Below are 18,122 nucleotides of genomic sequence, written 5' to 3'. Positions count from 1 at the left end.
TCTTCTTCTTCTTCTTCTTCTTCTTCTTCTTCTTCTTCTTCTTCTTCTTCTTCTTCTTCTTCTTCTTCTTCTTCTTCTTCTTCTTCTTCTTCTTCTTCCTCTTCTTCTTCTTTTTGCTTTCTTTACTGTATGGTAGGACCTTGGCTTACTGAACTTTATGTTACCAGCCTAGAACTTCTTCTTCTTCTTCTTCCTCTTCTTCTTCTTTTTGCTTTCTTTACTGTATGGTAGGACCTTGGCTTACTGAACTTTATGTTACCAGCCTAGAACATAGTAAATGACCTTTCTGGTTTTGGTGAGTGAGGGAAACAGATCATTAGAAATCCCAGTCATTGAAATAAGTCTTGGTAAAAAAGAGAGTAATTTCCAGAAGAGGTAGTCAGAAGAAAAGTAGGATTAAAATGCTGTATCTCCTTTTCATCATTTTCCTTCTTAACCCTCAACCTAACAGTAAAAAGAGCCCTCAAAATTATTGTCATCAGAATTTGCCATTCTCTAAATCCAGCTTCCAAGTATTGTGCATGAGATTTTAGTTCCACATCTGTCACTTTGTCACACAATGTAGCTGATGTTGCCAGTGGCCATCTACTCCTTTTTGGCGCTCACTGTTCTGGGAATTCTAATGTCTTCTCCTACAGGTTGCTGGGACTCCCTATCCAAGGCTCAGTTCAGTGAGTTCAGTCCTTGTGTGAGACATAGTAGAGATGCTAAGGGAGTTGGTGGTTTAATGGTTAGCTAAGAATGGAAAGAAACATTAAAAATACCTAGGTTTTTTCCTCTGTAAGTGTGATAACTCTGAGGTATGCTTTGCACTGTCACCATACTTGTCTTCAGAAGAATAGACAAAGGTAACCTACCAGTGACACACGTGAAATTGCCTTTCTTCTATATCATTAACAATCTATTTGAATTCAGATCCTTAAGTTTTCTTCTCAGGAAGCTAATGGTAAAATATATTTTAGATGGCTTCTTAGTTAAAGAAATTTGAGAAATATTGGGTTAAAGTTACACAGGGGTCTGCCTCTTGGAGTTTTTAATTTGCTAATATTTATTGTGAATCTCAAAGGTAGCACATTAGTGTATGGTATTCCCAAAGTTAAGTAGAATTTTTTTGCCTGCCCCCTAGCATTTGATGAGATTAATTTGGGAACCTTACTTTTAAGACATCCTAACACCAACAAATCCTCCTTATAAGAAATATTTTGCTGCAAGATGCTTAGCCCAAAAAGATGAGGACTTGTTATATTGGACTTATTATTTATGACTAATTTGCATAACCCATCATGATTTTCCAAGATGAGAATCTCAGCCTTTGTAAGGTCATACCTTTGCCTCTACTTTGGATGATCAGCTTGATGAGTAGTTTAGTCAAATGATGGGTTACCATAACCCCTAAGAACCTTGCAAAGAATAATGGCAGTGATGAAGGGGGGACTATATTAAACCTTTTGGTTCTAAGAGAAATACAATACTCTGTGATTCAGAGATATTTCCATATCAATTATATATATGTATATATAATTCCTATTATACATTTATTCTTGTTACATATAGATATATATTAATCTCAATAATATATATAAATATATACTGAGATTATGCTTCAATTTATAATAAATAAATCTATATACATATCTTAGAACACATCTGTTTACTATCATCTATCTATCTATCTATCTCTTAGAAAGCTTGTGTGAAGTATCAAAGTCACATTGCTAAAAGCAAAAAGGCCAGGGTTCTAAGTCACATCTTCCACTTCCTAGCCCAGCACTTTCTTTTATTCAGCACTGATTTCATACATTTCAGGAACAAAAGGATTGGAACAGAGATAGACTGGAGATAAGGGTGAGAATGTGGGAGAACAGAGCTCTGGTTTGTACCATGCTTAACATGATGTATCTTTGGACAGGATTAAAAGTCAGTGTTGACTTCCTATTTGTGTCAGCTTCTTTTTTTTCTTCCTTAGACACATTCTGGCAGCTATGGCAGTGAGCAAGGTTTCTACCCTGGTAGTGTTTTATGTCACAACCTCTTTTCTCTACTCAGCTATATCTTTCTAAGAAATCCAATTTGAGGACTGAATATTTGATTATAAGAGACGGTCTTGGGTTAAAACTGTTTTCTTGCTATTGAACAAAAGAGCAGGGGTGAGAAGCATCTTTATTTACTCCTCAAGCATTTGAATAGAGAAAGCTTAATGGTATAATCAGGAAAATTCTACAGCTCCAGATCTAGGAAGAAAATCCACTAGAGAACTTTTTAAAGAAAGGAGACTGGGTGATGATAAGTGGATATTTTATTTTTCTCAAGATACCAAACATACCCATCATCCAAGGATATCTCAATTTTTATTATACTTCTAATCTTACACCCCTTGGCAGCAATTTTTAATCTGTTCTTCATTTCTATAATTTTGTCATTTTAAGAATGCCACATCTAAATGGAGCCAGACAGGATATAACCTTTTGGAATTTCACTTTTAATTCACCGTAGTATGTGTAGTTGTGTGTACTGATAATTTTTTGTTGTTATTGCTGAGTAGTATTCCATGACATGAATATACTACATTGTATAGTTTGGCCATTCATCAACTGAAAAGCATCTAGCTCGTTTCCATTTTTTATTATATCAATAAAGCTGCAAAGGAAATTTTTGAGATATGTTTTGAGTAAGCCTAAATCGTAAGTTCAGTGGAATAGAAGTCTCAAAGTGCAATTACCGGAGCTTTTAGTAGTTACAAGTCTAGAGTTACAAGAATCTGTCAAATGTTTTTATCAGGAATGTGTAAGCAATATGTTTTTATCAGGAATGTGTAAGCAATTGCTTCATGCTTGCCAATTGCTTTTAATTTTAGCCTTTTAGCCAGGTATGTAGATGATAGCTCAGTGTGGTCTTAATCTCGATCCCCTGATGGCTTATAAACATCTTTCTTGTGTTAATTTGCTATCTTTGTATTCTTTCAGTGAAAGTTTGCCTCATGTCTTTTGTTCATATTGTCCTTGGATTATTTGCTGTTTTAGAGTTGAATTCTGAGAATTCTTAAATCTAGATACTATTCCTTTCTAGGGTAGCTCTTCCACAGCAGAAAGTTTTTAATTTTAATGAGGTCCAACTTACTTATTTTTCTTTTGTAGACTATGTGTTAATGGCTAATACTCAAGCTTTCCATGTCTAGGATGCTTTTATATCTAGCCCTAGAGCTTGAATACTTTCTATTATTTCTTTCCTAAAATTATGGTTATGTTCAATTGCTCCAGCAGCATCTATTTAAAAGATATTCTATCTTTTATTGAGGACATTTTTGTATGTTTTAAATAAAATTAATTGGTCATATTTGTGTAGGTCTATCTATGTTTCCTGTATTCTGTTGCATTAATTTATGTGTCAAGCCTTCTGTCAATGCTGCACAGTCTTAACACACCTCTACAGCAAGATTTGAAAGTGATAGACTATTTCCTCCCACTTCATTCTTGCTTAAAATTCTTTTATCCGTTATGTTTTCCTTGTCTTTCCATATACATTTTACAATAATCTCATACTGGGATTATGATGGAAGGTGAGTTAAATTTATATGTCAATTTAGAGAAAACAACATTTTACAATGTGTCTTGTTTCCATCCATGATTACGGTATTTATTTTATCTTTTTTTGTTTTCTGCTATCAACACTGGATACTTTTCAACATAGACATCTTATATATGTCCTGTTAGATTTACATGTATTTCAGTTTTGAGAAATTTTAAATTATTGTAGTATAGATTATGGTGTCTGTGTGTCCATTGCTAATACACAGCAGCACAACTGATATTGAATATTCACCTTACATTCTGTAAGTTTGATCTTTTAAAACTCGATTCTGGAAGGTATGCTTTGTAGATGTGGGGGGATTTTTCTAAGTAGAGATTTACGTTATTGCCAAATAGGTTTGGTTTTATTCTTTCTTTTCCAATTTTTATATTTTCTGTTCCTTTTCTTACCTTATTGCATTGGCAGGACTTGCCAGCCCTGTGTTAAGTGAATGTGGTGACAGTACATATTCTTGTCTTGTTCTCAGTTTTAGGAAGAAATTATTGTTTTTCCAATGGTGAATATAAAAGCTATAGACTTTTGTTGGTTGCTTCTTACTGAGTGGAGGAAGTTTCTCTGTTTTTATTTTTTCAAAGACTTTTTATATAAAAGATTATCAAATTTTGTAAAATATTTTTCCATAAAAATTCATATGATTTCTCTTCCTTAGTTTGTTAATATTGATTTTGGAACATTATATTCATGAAGTAAACTGTGCTGGGAATAGTATATAATGTTTTTTTGTACATCGATGACTTTGATAAGGTTTTGTTATGTTCATGAGAAATATTTGTAATTTTCTGTTCCTGTACTGTTTTATCATCTTCATCTGGTTTTGGTGACAGGGTAATACTAGCTTTATAAAAAGAATCAGTTGTTATTTCAACCTTCCTACTGTCTCTAAGAAATTGTGTAGCCTTGATTTTAGTTCTTCTTTAGAGTTTGGATAGAATTCTCTGGTTAAACAGTTCAATTTGGAGATTTCTTTTTTAAGTTTTAAAATTATGAACTCAAATTTCTTTAACATTACAACAATAAGTTGTACCAGTTTGGTTCTTTTTTTTTAAATTTATTCATCCTTTTAACCTGCACTATAAAGTTCATGTATGTAGAGTTGTTAGTAGTATTCCCTATTTATACTGTAATTTTTATGTATACCTCTTTAAAGTTTTAGTTTTTCTCTTATTGTTTCTGTTACCATAGCTATGATGACAGATAATCCCAATAACCTGCTTCTGGGAGATTCAGCTGCATGCACCTAGATCAAAACGAATGACTGAGTTTCAGGATACATTTAGAATGATAGTTCACAACTCACTATAAATTTAGATTGATGAAATAAACTTTCTCTGGAATTACTCATGGGAGTTGATTCACATATTGCTAAACCAAATGGAAACTATCTGTACCCTTCTGTGGCACATCCATTGCTGAGAAGGGATGGTGCTTGAATCAACTGGGATAACTGGATGGGAACACCAAGATTACAACCATAGATACAGTACCCTAATTGATTCCTCTTCTGTGCTAGTTTTAATGCATCCCAATAAAGGGCTTTCCTTTTTAGATATTGAAACTTGCATTAGTGCATATATCTCACTCTTGTTTGCCTCCATCTTTTTAGTAAGGTAGGATATGAGCCTGTGTTAGTGAAGGAAGTGAGGATGGGATGGCAGACTCAGGAGAGAAATGCTCAGAAGCAATCACTGTAAAGATCAAGGGAAGGAAGAAAGGCAAATTATAGCTGAATATCCTGAGAGCTTTTGGCAGAGCTAGCAGCCTTTCATCCTCTCTCATTGGGCTACGAACCCATTGAAGCCAGGATGGTACTTGAACATTTCACAGCATGCTCAAATCAGCACTTATTAAGGTTCCAAAAGTACATTTCAATTGAAGGAGTACAGGGAGACAATATTTTGTTTTGACAAATGGTCTGAGTTATCCAATTTTATAGGGACCTAAATTATTTTTTAAATATCCTGATAATATTCCCAATATTTACCTTCCGAATAATTTTATTCTAAGGCAGTGGTTCTCAACTTTGGATGCACAGCAGGATCATATAGTTTGATAATTAGTCGTATGTGTCAACTTGCCCAGTTGTTTGGTCAGATGTCGTCCCGTTGTTGCTGAGACATAATTTAAAAGAAGCATTTTTAAAAAAAGACTTTAAGGAAGACAGAACTACCTTGCACAATGCTCTGCTAATGAGAAAAATTTCCTCCTGAGAATCTTTGCTTAATGCCTAGCAAAATTTCATTGGAAGATTAGACCAGAGAATTAAAATGAGGTCCTGTTTCCTAAGTGGAACTCTCTTATTTTTTGATTACTAACAAGAAAGTTTTTAAACTCCTGGAGAGGGTTTTAAGAGCTCCAGTCCTTTCCAGGAGCTCCAGAGGTGCTCGGTGGCTTTTGTTCCATGGGCTCAAGATTCTCTCCTGCTTTTCAGCGATGCCCCCGACAGAGTCACTGAGTTCCAGCTCTGACCAGTTGTCCGCGCAGCAGGAGGATGCATTTCAAAACTACAAAGTGAGTATAGGGATTATTAGTGAGAAAAAATAAGTGCTCCCTGGACAGAGTAACAAAAGGAGAAGAACAATCAGGAAACATCAACAAGGTAAGGTGCCTTCTACCTAAGTGGGATAGAAAAGAAGCAAGATTTCATTGTTATTGAACTCTTATTTTTAATTATGTTTGCCAGATGAAGAACTGTAAAAGGAACTTAAGGTTTGCTCTTGTGCAATTGCAAAAGAGGCTGTTGGTAGAATTTTTTAATTCTAATGTCTGTGAAGGCCAAAGAAGCGTCAGACACGAAACTCTTAATGAGTTCCAGGCAGTGTGCGGAGTGTGAAGGATAACTTAAGAGAGAAAGTGAAGGTCTTCTTTTGATTAGCTTAATCACCCTACTGAGAGGGAAATGGATCCTAAACAGAGAAGGACAGGAGAGAGAAGGACAGATCTCCAGGAAATGTTTCTGCTTCGAGCCACAAATGCATAAAGTCTTTCAGTGTCAGTACTGGAAACAAAACCTCAGTGTGTCATGAGCCAGGGAGCAGAGCTTTCTATAGCCCCTGGAAAGGTGTATCCTGGAGGTGCAAAGGAAGATGTTTCTTTCTGTCCCTGATGCTCAACTTTTTCATGCATTTTATTTGGTCTGAAGTTAGGATGCTGAAGAGGGATTTGCTGATGCTCTTATGTTGTTCTGAAGCTGGTAGTCAGCTCTCACTGAAAGATCTGATGAAGTCTAATGGAACACATGGGGCAAAATACCTGATACACTCATTCTGTGATTGGGCTCTGGACATCACAGCCACTAGCTGGGGATAGAAAAATGGGAAAGAAAGAAGTGTACTTCTAAGTCAACACATTTTTTGATTAAAGCAACATTAGTTCCCGCCCAGGAATATTAAGTTCTTGGTAACATATCTGTTGCTTAGTAGGAGACTACCATTTATGGAAAAGAAGTATGAGAGGAAGCACAGGATAACAATGTGCTGGTAAAGTGCCCAGGGAGGAGAGATGGGGGAGTTTTAGTGTTTGCTGATTGCTCTATGATGTAAGTACTTCCTCTATGACATGGGCACCCAGAAAGTGAGTAGCAAAAGTCAGAACACAAGCCTAGTGTCTCTTGTTTACAGTAGAGTTTTCCTACAGACTACGGGGCTAAAGATGGAGACAAGTATTTACCACCTACCTGTGCAATCACCTGGCTGCTCCTCTTGGATAAGATAACATCACACGATAAACGAGGCCAACAAGGTGTGTCTGTTTTATGAAAAGACAGTACACAGAGTGTCATAGGTAGCAAGTCCTAGTGGTGCTACCTGTTCTCTCTGCAACTGTGTACTGTTATCTTGTCCCTACTCCATGAAGCTTTGAGAGCTGGCCACCATACTGAAGAAGTTGGAAAGCACAAAGCAAATGAAAATATCATCATTGTTGCCTTCCTAGCAATCTAGCAGCAAAAGTGGCTTGTATGTGTACTGTGGGGTTGCACCCATTTTGGTCTGAATCCTAGTTCTATTGCTCACCGGTGGGCTGACTCAAGGTGAATAAGTAAACTTGTTAGAAACTCATTTTTTTTCGAGGTGCCCTGTTACAGGGGTGATGATGCTTCCTACTTTACATGCTTGTAAGATGTTCGAAAGTGGGCCTGGCAGCTAGCCTCTTGGAAGTATTCATCAGCCATCGGTCACTGTCATCATTATTATTCTGTGTTGAATTTCTTTTTTTTTTTTTTTTTTTCGTTTTTCTCCAGTACCGGGAACCGAACTCACGACCTTGCGCATGCCAGGCAGGCGCTTTTGCCGCTGAGCTAAATCCCCAGCCCTGTGTTGAATTTCATTCTGCATGCGATGCTGGTCTTTACTTGCCAGCAGGGATTTTGATACAAAGCAGATCCCAAGGAGCACAGAGAGGACACTGTGAGGGCAAACGTACTTCCCTTTCCAACTGTGCATTCATGTTGAGTGAATGGGTAAGATGGGGCAGTGTGGTGACAGCTGCCACTATCAACAGCCACAGGGAGCTTACGAAGGAACCCGCGTTGTGTCGGACTGTGGTCCTCTTCTGCACCACAGCACCTGTGCTCTGCTATTATCCACATTCACAGATGAGCAATCTAGCTCTTAGACTGAGTATGAATCATACCTCCCACTTAGCTGAAGTGGAAGTTAGGCCCAACGTGCTGATTCCAGAGCCCACTCTGCCTCCTGCCCTGTGGGCCAGTTGTCTAGAACTATAGTGTTAAAGCGTGTGGCTGGAAGCCAGTAGCAGCAGCAGTATTATCTGGAGACCTGTTGGAACTCAATCATAACTTCTGGCCTAGGGATCAGCAGTGTGGGTGGTGACAAGTCCTCCAGGTGTTCTGAAATGTTCTGCAAGCCACTGAAGTACAGAAGACCCCAGGGTCCCTTTTAGCCTCTCCCTCTGCCCTAGATTTCCCAAAGCAGCTCCTCTGGGGTGAACTTCCTCCAGTGTGAGCAATGAAACAGCATCAGAGCTATGTTCTGCCATTTGATTTGTCTTTCTAGGGAATTTCCCAGCAGACCCGGGCATTACTGTAATTAATTCATTAGAGGAAATTAACAGCACTACTTATATTCTTAGCATGCACCTGATGCCAATAATATTTTTAATTTTGCAGCAATATTTCCCCAAGATGTGCAGAGTAAACGAGGCTCTCTAGCAGTTATTCTCAACTCAGGTCCTTGACTTTGCAGGCAGAAAAGGAAACCAGGTCCTTGCCCAGCTGCCAGGCAAAGAACTGCTGTTAACTAAAATTGCTATTGAGTTTCCTCATCTGAGCACTGTAACACAGAAGCTACAATCTGATGTTAGATGCATGATTTTCTTTCATGCAAAAATAGTTGTTTTGTAAAATTTGACTTTCAATTTAAGCAATTTGGAAGTTAGGGAAATATGAGAGAAGATATGCTATAGAAGACTGAATTTTGTGTCCTACCGTGGGGAAAGTTGGGGGTTGGGCAAAATTGCTTCCAAAATACTGTTCAGTCATACAGAATTTCTGAATAATTCATACATAATTATCTCTGAAGAGAAGGGGGATAGGTTTCTAGCATTTGCTTCCAAATTTGTGCATCTGGCAGATGATGGGGTGGGGAATGTTATCTGTTATGCAGGAGGCAGGAAATGGTGTTATTTCAACAAAAAGTGTAGTCATGCAAAATTTAAGCATAAAAGAGTGATATGATATTTAAGCTCCCTCTCTAAGATCACAGGAGGTGCCTGGGCTTCAGCTGTAGTAAACATTTGAGAAAATGGGGTTCTTTTCTCCCTATACTCTTCTTCATGGACATAAGTCCCTTTGTTTATGCACGGAGTAACCTTGGGTGCCTGATTCATAGGTACCTCATACTCGGGCTTTCATTCTCAGGAGTTACAGGCAACTCGGCAAGCATCTGTGGAGGTCGCATTGAGAAGACAGGGGAAGGAGAGGAGAGGTACAAGAGCCAGACCTCTAGGCAGCTGGTCCACTCGGCTCTTGTGCAGATTGGAAAGCACTGTCTGTTCAACCTGTGGTGTGCACGTTCTGCAGATGGTGTCAAAGTGGTGGGAACATGTGTATGATCACATGGTGACTCAGGAAGCCAGAGAGATTCAGGAGCCAGACTTACTCTTTTCTTCTAGAAATGTTCTCTCCAGGGGAATCCAACTGGGATCCCGTGAGGATTATATTAGTTCTTTCTGAGGGCAGTACCCTCAAAGACTTAAGGACTTTCTTCTAGGCCCTGCCTCTGAAAGGTTGCACACTCTGATGACACTACTACACTGGGGACCAAACTTCTAGTTCAGGGGTCTTTGGGGAACATGTTCAAACCATATCTAAACCATAGCATTCGGTGTATTTTCTCAGAATATTGATGTCAGTTCCACTGGTCTCATAGAGGGGATTGTATGAGGATCATGTAAGAACATGAACATTAATGTGTTTTGAATTGTAGAAGTATGTACACACACACACACACACACACACACACACATACATACATATATATGGGACACAATATATTAAAATGTAAATTTCCCAGTCTTCCTGAACTCATCACTGCTAGCTAGGAGAGAATCTCATGTCTTCTTATGTAGCTGCTTTTTCTCTCCTCCTTCTTTAGAATAGTGGAGCTCAGCTTCTGCAGCTTCTTCACAGACTAAAGAGATGAAGAAGGCACTGCAGATTCTGCAGCTTTTGAAGCTTTGGGGTGGGGGTGGGGGGCATTGTGATGTTCAATATGGGCTCTGAGGAAGCTCCTGGGGTGTAGAAAAAGGTCCCACACAGGGTTGGAAAAACACTAAGGAAATTAGGTGTGTCTTACAAACTCATTTCTCTTTCATGCTCTTTAAGTAATAACTGGAAAGGCTTTTAAAATATGTATGGTTGTTTCTTTGACTATTCCACCATCTCTAGACAAGACCACCTGGGGCATGAGCTTGCATCTGGGCACTATTTTTAAAAGTGACATTCCTAATTGAGCATCTAAAGAGAATTAATTCTGGGAAGTAACTGAAACTCAGAGAAACAAAGGAATCTTAAACAGAGAAAGAAGTCCTATTCCCCTGACCTACATAGTGAAATGTGAATAAATATTTTATGTTTATATAAACAGTTAAAGGCCATCACTTCAGTGCAAATGAGATAACCTAGTTCCAGGGAAAAAAAATGCGGTTCTTACCATTTCCTCTCACATTTAACTAGACCCATTTGAAGAGCAATTTGTTAAAATTTAGCAATGACTTTCTGGTGCTAAATGAAATGATCAAGTTTAGCCCACTGTTATCTTTTCACTGACCTGTTTCTGTCCTTGACTCTAGGACCCCTGCTTGATCAAGGTGGTGTTTGCTGCAGGCTTTTATCTATTATTCCTTTATTCTCAGTGGATACTAGCATTGCTGCCTGTGGCTTCAATTACTGACATTCTAGACCTTAAGTCCTTCCCTGGACTTCTAGGAGTCCATGCTTGTCCTTCCTTAGATCTTCTGAACATCTCTATCTGACTCATCTATATGTCTCCACTTCCTGGCGAATGCATGCCTCTTTCCAGTCATGGAAATTAGAAATCAGGGTCATTCGTTGGCTTGGGTCTTTGTAGCCTCCACTTTCACTTCTAACCTATGATGAATTCTTATGAATTCAATCTATTCAACATCTCTGAACTCAGTTGTGCCTTTCCTTCTCCCTCTATGAATGCTTTAGTCTCGTATTTTTTTAAAAACAGTAATCAGCTTAATAACCGTGTTAGGATTTTCTATCTCTATTATTGCTTAATCTATCCTTTCCACTACCACCAAGAAACTTTTCTAAAATGCAATTTAAATAATTTCGAACTTCTTCAATGGCAGAAGTTTGTCCATTGCTCCCCATTCCTTAGAATAATGTTCAAATCTTTTGTGGTGTTCAGGATCCTTCAGGATCTTATCTCTTTGGATATTCCTAACTCCTTTTTATCATCTTTTGTTATAGCCGCATTATGTGAGGTACAGTTCCCTAAGTGTACATGTTCTTTGTGCATATTCCTTTCTCTAGGATGCTATTCTTCTCTGACTTCCCCCTAATCCCTACTTTGAAGTTTTGCAGAAATTGTACACCCTTCTCTACTAACAAATACTTTTGTAGATCATTGCTGAAGAACTGGTTTTTGGACCTCCACTAGGGCCATTTTGTTAAATGCAGGGGCTGTCCCGACACACAGTCGACTACAGTATCTGCAAATGTTTGTTAAAACTGCAAAAGTGGCCAGCAAGGCTGGAGTAGATGTGCAGGAGGACAGAATTCATTCTGGAGCCATCCTTCCTTCCTTCAGTCCCTAAACTCTGGTACTCTTGAGCTGCCCTTGGCCTCCCTCCACATTGTCTGGAGAATACTTGATGCATAATGTTGTCCAAAGGAAAAAGCACTAGAAGAGGAGTTAAGTAAATAGTTTTCTAGTTCACATTCTGATCATCATTAGTTGTGGTACCTTATGCTAAAATTACTACTTCATTAACAGTACTAAGTTGCTTCATAACAGAGATATGTAATTCAAAGAAATGCAAGGTTATTTTGTTTTGTTTTGGTTTTGGTTATACATTTATCTGTGAATATAAGATGTTTTGGCTGCCTGGGAAGGAATATTTCTAACTCGTTCAATCACAAATAAGAGAATTTTATGTATTTGAGACTACATGCCAGGGTTTAATTTTTCATTCTTTACAATAATTCTCCAATAATTAAGGTTCATAGTTACATGGCAGAAAACTGATAGTCAAACCTGCCTTTGTTTTGAAAGTGTATTTATTGTAACACATGTATTTATTGTAGCTAATTTACCTGCCTATTTATGGTTAGTATTGGGTACACAAAATGAATTTATGTTCTCTGGACTTGAAGGCCAGGGGCACATGAAGTCTTTAAGCAATGGTAATAATGCACGGTAACCCTCAGCAGGACAAACAATAATGCTTCAAGAGGCGGAAGGTGGGTAATTGTAAAATCTTTTGAAACTTGTTGATTTCAACACCTAACAATTAGCTTGTCAGGCTGCTAGGACTTCGGGAAGGGATTTGACAGTTTAATGACCTCTGGCAACCTCAGCACCATTCTGCCTTGTAGGGAACGCCCACTTGTTGCTTGGCAGCTGGGACCTTGGGCAGGGAGGGACCCTGTTGGAGTTTCCATTCTTTTAGGAAAGTTGATAATTGAGTGAGGAGGTTTCTGAATGTTCAGCCGGCAGTGGTCCTCCGTGGTCAAATTGAAACTCTCTGTGGCAGGTGGTTTTGGAGAAAAGTGGGTGGGGGTTAAAATGCCGTCAAGTACTAGGCATGGCTAGGTGCTGCCATTCTGGGGGAGAGCTTGGGTTTGAAGCAAGGTTTGTACTGGACTCTGTTACAGTTCACTAAAAGCTCGTGAAGACATAGTCTTCAGTGTAGCAATGTTCAGAGGTGTGGCCTTTGGGATGTGACTGGATGATGAGGGATCTTCTTATCTCATCAATGGATTAATCCACTGATGAATTCATAGCACAATGGGCCGTTGGGAGATGGTGAACACTGACGAGGTGGGGCCTGAGTAGAGGAAGGTCACTGGGGGCATGCCTTGAAGGATATGCTTTGTCCTTCGACCTTTCTGCTCCCTTTCTGTTTCCCAGCTGCCATGAGGTGAGCTGTTTTGTTCCATAACATACTCCCTAACATGATATTCTCCCCTATATCAGACCAGAAACAACAGAGCCAAGTGACCATGAACTGAAACTTCTGGAGCTGTGAGCCAACATAAACCTTCCCTTTAAGTTGATATTCTCAGGTATTTTGATGTATTTTAGTAGTTTAAAAAAAAACTACTGGATGAAAGTTGGCAGCTGATTAACTATAATTAGAGGGATGAATGAAGACAGGGTAAAGTTCTCTAATCATCCTAGATTCTTGGTATTTCTCACTTCAATAGCTATTGGGTAATGACAGACAAAACCGTTTTGCCATTCCTGATGCCTCACGCTCTGATTTACCAAATTGCGTAATATAGTAAAAAGCTCGTAGACTTTGGACTCTGACTTTGATGTGATTTTTAACTCTTCCACTTCCAGGTATGCATCCTTAGGCAAAAAATTTGATCTCTCAGAGCCCATCTCTATTCAGATGAAGGCAGTAACACCTTCACATGTGTTGTGTTTGCGAGAGTTAAATGAGAAACTGAATGAGAATGGAATGACAGTCTGACTGCATCATATAGAAGCCGAGTTCAGTTTCTTTCCTCTATCCTGACCTTCCCCATGATAAAGACAGTGGGCCTTTTTGTCAGTCCGATGCATGCCCAGAGGCTCAGACCATTCACACAGCCAGGATGAAGAGGAGCAGAGGAGCAGAGCCGAGGAGATGACTTTGGTCACACGGTTTGTAGAGTCATGATACCAGTGTCTTAAAACGTCTTTGAGGTCAAGAATCATTTTGACAATTCTTGTTGAGCAGAAAGCACCAGGAAAGTTACCTCATCAGAAGAAGAGTGGGAAGAAAGTTTCTGTTGCTCTGAGCAGCCTTTCCTGCTCTTGCTCTGCATTTCCTTCATTGCGTACAGTGGTAACAAGAGGCCTGGTTCTGGGCTCATAACCAAATGAGCTTCAGTGGAGCATGAAATGGCTTGTCTTCATGCTAAGACTGGTACTCAAACGAATTTGCTGTAATTCTGCAAACACCACAGGTTCAGGAGAACTGGTTTACTTAAAGAGTCAAGGATTTCATTTTAAAATAATTTATTATTATGTTCATCCCGTGATCTGACAATTTAAAGACCTTAACTACCCTCCCCTTGAATACATCAAAATACACATTCAGTAGGTATAGGGAAGTAGAGGCAAGGCACTGATTTCCTGGCTCTCTAAACTCTATCCCCCTTCTGCACCCCGCCCACACCCCTTCTCCACCAGGCTGATCTCCTGATGCCCTTTGTTCCTGCTATGCCTGCAAAATGGAAGCAGCCTTGTCTTCTCAATGCTGCGGTCATTCTCTTCCTGCAGCGTTCACCTCTCATTCTGTCTTCTCCAAGGCGTGGCCCCCAAGAGAAGTTTTACTTCAGTTTTACCAAAGACATTACTTTATTTTGGCAAGTCAGGGAGTTGGATTAGAACAATAGTTCTTAATAATTCTCTGAGCAGTAAACGCAGCAAGGTGCTGAAGAATCCTCACAGGCAGCAAGAATTGTCTCTAGACTGAGTAAGTAGGATGTCTGGCACTTACATGAAAGGCTACTGTTCAAGTACATGCAGTGCCTTTTTGATTAATAATTATTCTAATGGTGTTGCTTCCTTCACGGTAGTTTGTGTCATTATGTATTTTTTCAGTTGACAGTGTATACTTGTGCACTGTTCAGGTAACCTGATATAAATGTGCTGAAACAAAAACAAGCCATTTCCTGCCTTCACTTCATAATACTTCCTCTGGCCCTAGTGAGTCAAAAGTCAACTTGATCTGTCATCAATAACTGTATATGATTTCTCTATAATTCATAGCTCTTCTCAGTGCATATAACAAACATGTACTTATTTTGTCTCAACATTTACTCATTCCTCTCCTCAGCTAAGAGTAGCTTTGTTTTTCTTTGGTAACTTCCTCCCCATTTCTGGCTTTGGGATGGGCCTGTGGTGCAGGTCTGACAACCAGCATGTGTCCATCTACTCTGTGTACATGAGCACATGGTTGTAGGATGAGTTGGTGAGTGATTACAAGCCTTAAGTGTTTTGCTGGAACTCACAGGTCCTGTTTCTGTTGGAGCTCTAGTATTTTTGGATGTAAGCTGGAGATCAAGCCAGCCATATTTATTTCCTCAGAGGGAAATCTGTCTAGGGCAACACAGACAAATACAGTGGGGGAAATGGGACATTGAGAGCAATATATGGCAGGTGACACTGCTTAATCACTTTGATATACTTACGTTGGAAAGTACTACTCAGAAACTTTTCAGTACTTGCATAGAAATGTCTTATTTTGATTTAAAACCAGTTGACCTGGGGGTTTGTGATTCTAATACCCTGACTCATCAGACTAATCAGAGTCAGGGTATTACGGACACAAACCCCCAGCTCAACTGGGGGACTCTAAGGGTATTACCAAATTGAGAAGGCCTAGGATTTTCAAACTGATTTCCAAAGTTCATTAACAGGGACATAAATCTGCAATTATTGAATGAGAGCCGACTATAGAATTCTAGCAAGCTAGTTAATTTGTCTATTTGGAATTCTGTAGAGGAACCTGTTGTTGAAGCTCAGAATGCTCTTTGATGGAAAACATCTTTGAAGAGCCGATTCACTTTGCCTGGGGATTTACTTTTAAATATAGATGGAGTGAGAATCATCTCCTTTTAAATTTTTTTCTTCAAACACCTTTTCGCTAGCCCATCTGCATCATCATTTAATAAAGCAGCCTCTTCTACTCCCTCGCTCTCTGTCTGAGTGTAGTGTCAGGTATGGGTGCTCTAGTCTGCCTGCGTGTGTGGGTTTGCATCTGTTCTTGTCCGTACATACCCTATCCTGGAAGGGAGTGTCTGAACTTTGTCTTTGAAGATTGTTTTTTGGTTGTTGTTGTACTCACCTCTGGATCCTGTCTCATTTGAAACATATACTGTTTTACAAATAAACTCTCTCTTTTCAAATAAACTATGCTTTTCTTTTCCCCGTGGCAAAACAGATTCCAGGTGGCATAATGGAAATTTCCAAACTGTATTCTAGAAAGAATGCAGAGCAATAAGTGTAGGGAACGTACTTTTGGAGGGATCTCTCTGCTCCTTCACTCCTGCCTAAGGTTTCCAGCTACAGATCTTATTTACAAAATCTTCATGTGAGCAGACCTAAAACAAAACTCTACAAGTCTGTAGAAAAGCATTTGTTTTTAGTTTGCATTTAGAGAAGGAACTTGACTATCTGGCACAGAATATTTTCACTGAGAGACTCCTGACTACACTAATTCTCCACAAGAAGGAGGCTCTATGACTCTTACTGCTATGAGGACACTACAGTCTCTGATTCTGATCCGCAGGGCACATGTATGATAATCATGGAAGCAATAGTTAGAATTTATGATCACTTTTATGCCACTTGCTCTTTATGCCCTCATTAAGTAAATTCTCACATTAATCTTGAGACATCTTTAATGTGATACTAATGTCATAGAAAAGGTCAAAGGACTATCATATTTCCCCAAGCCCTGTGTTTTCAACCACTAGACTACTCTGTCTCTAGATGAACCATTCTATTCACCCTCCTGTTTAATTATCCAGTAAGACCTTCCCCTTTCCATAGTGTTGTATCTTGTGGAAAGTCACCATTCTTTTTCTTTTGCCATGCTCAGGTGTCATTAAGGTTAAATAGCTTCAATGAGTCTTTACAAGTATACTTAGGATGTAAAATAGAGTGATTATTTACAGAAAGACAGTAACCTCACAAAAGTCCTTTATGAGACAGTACAAGACTAAGAGCTGCTGTTGTTAAAAGGGTCTTCTGATGAGGAACATCTATAATGGTTTTCCAGTATAGAAATGAACACCATTAACTGATGGCCTTTTGGAATGGGTGAAAATAAGTTTTTAAGTGAAAGACTCAATCTTTCTAATGAGAGCTTTTTTTCCCTTTCTTTTTGATTGTACAATGTGAATTATTAAGTAAAGGACTGATACCAAATGTTACCATTGCTCCAGTAGAAACTGAATAAGATCAGATAGGCTTTCTGTTACTAAAACCACTCAGAAGCAGCAAGATAGCATCATAAACTAGGGATTACTGAAGACCTAGAAAGTAACAAATTCTGGATCGAACATTTTATATACTATCTTGTCCTATATTCACAATAACCTGGTTCTCTGTGTCTGCTGTATTGACCAGTAACTGTTTCTGACTTGGGTTTAGGACTGATCCTTCTCCAAGACTGTCTCTGCAACAGCCATGTAACTGGTATAGGAAGGGGAGAGAGTGAAGAATTTTTGACAAATATTCAAAATTCAGAAATTTCTAAAAGTTAATTTTCACTTTTTGAGTACTACTTCTGTGAGAAGGCCACCAGCAAGCTGGGCTGCCTGGTGAAGTGGATTATTCCCTTTCTTTACGGGTAATTAGCTCTTGGCACTAGCTCTTTGAGGGTGGAAAAAATGAGCAGTGTGATTTTACTCTGTTAAAAATTGCTGCAGCTTAATAAGTGGTGCTAGAAAATCTGGCTTTCCACATACCAAAGACTAAAACTAGACCCATGCCTACCACCATGCACTGAACTAAAGTCAAGATGGATCAGAGATCTAAATATTAAAACAGAAATACTAAATCTACTGGAAGAGAAAGTAAGTAAAAGTCTTGAAGACACAGTAGTAGACAGAGAGTTCATGAACAAAAACCAAACTGCATGGGAAATACTTCAAAGAATTAACAACCGGAGTCTACTATTGAAAAGCTTTTGCACAGCAAAAGACATTATCAACAGAGTAAAAAGAAACTCCATGAATTGGGAAAACGTTTCAGCCAACTGCCTCTCAGACAAAAAATTCTATCTAGAACATATAAAGAATTAACAGAAATCAGGCCCCCAAA

At 38.8% G+C, this 18,122-nt stretch overlaps 1 long non-coding RNA gene across 1 annotated transcript in view; it reads left to right on the top strand.

Moving 5' to 3' along the window:
* Nucleotides 1-7,200: 7,200 nt before the first annotated feature.
* The window catches only part of LOC102026663, a 38,735-nt gene continuing 27,813 nt past the window's right edge, over nt 7,201-18,122 (top strand). The window contains exon 1 of the long non-coding RNA XR_261486.1: nt 7,201-7,326. This is a non-coding gene — a long non-coding RNA (uncharacterized LOC102026663). The remainder of the gene's footprint in view (nt 7,327-18,122) is intronic.

The sequence above is a fragment of the Chinchilla lanigera genome, unplaced genomic scaffold (genome assembly GCF_000276665.1).
Source record: "Chinchilla lanigera isolate Chin_1 unplaced genomic scaffold, ChiLan1.0 scaffold00030, whole genome shotgun sequence".
Classification (NCBI taxonomy): domain Eukaryota; kingdom Metazoa; phylum Chordata; class Mammalia; order Rodentia; family Chinchillidae; genus Chinchilla; species Chinchilla lanigera.
Note: the sequence above shows the minus strand (reverse complement) of the source record. Positions and strands in the feature narration are given on the sequence as shown.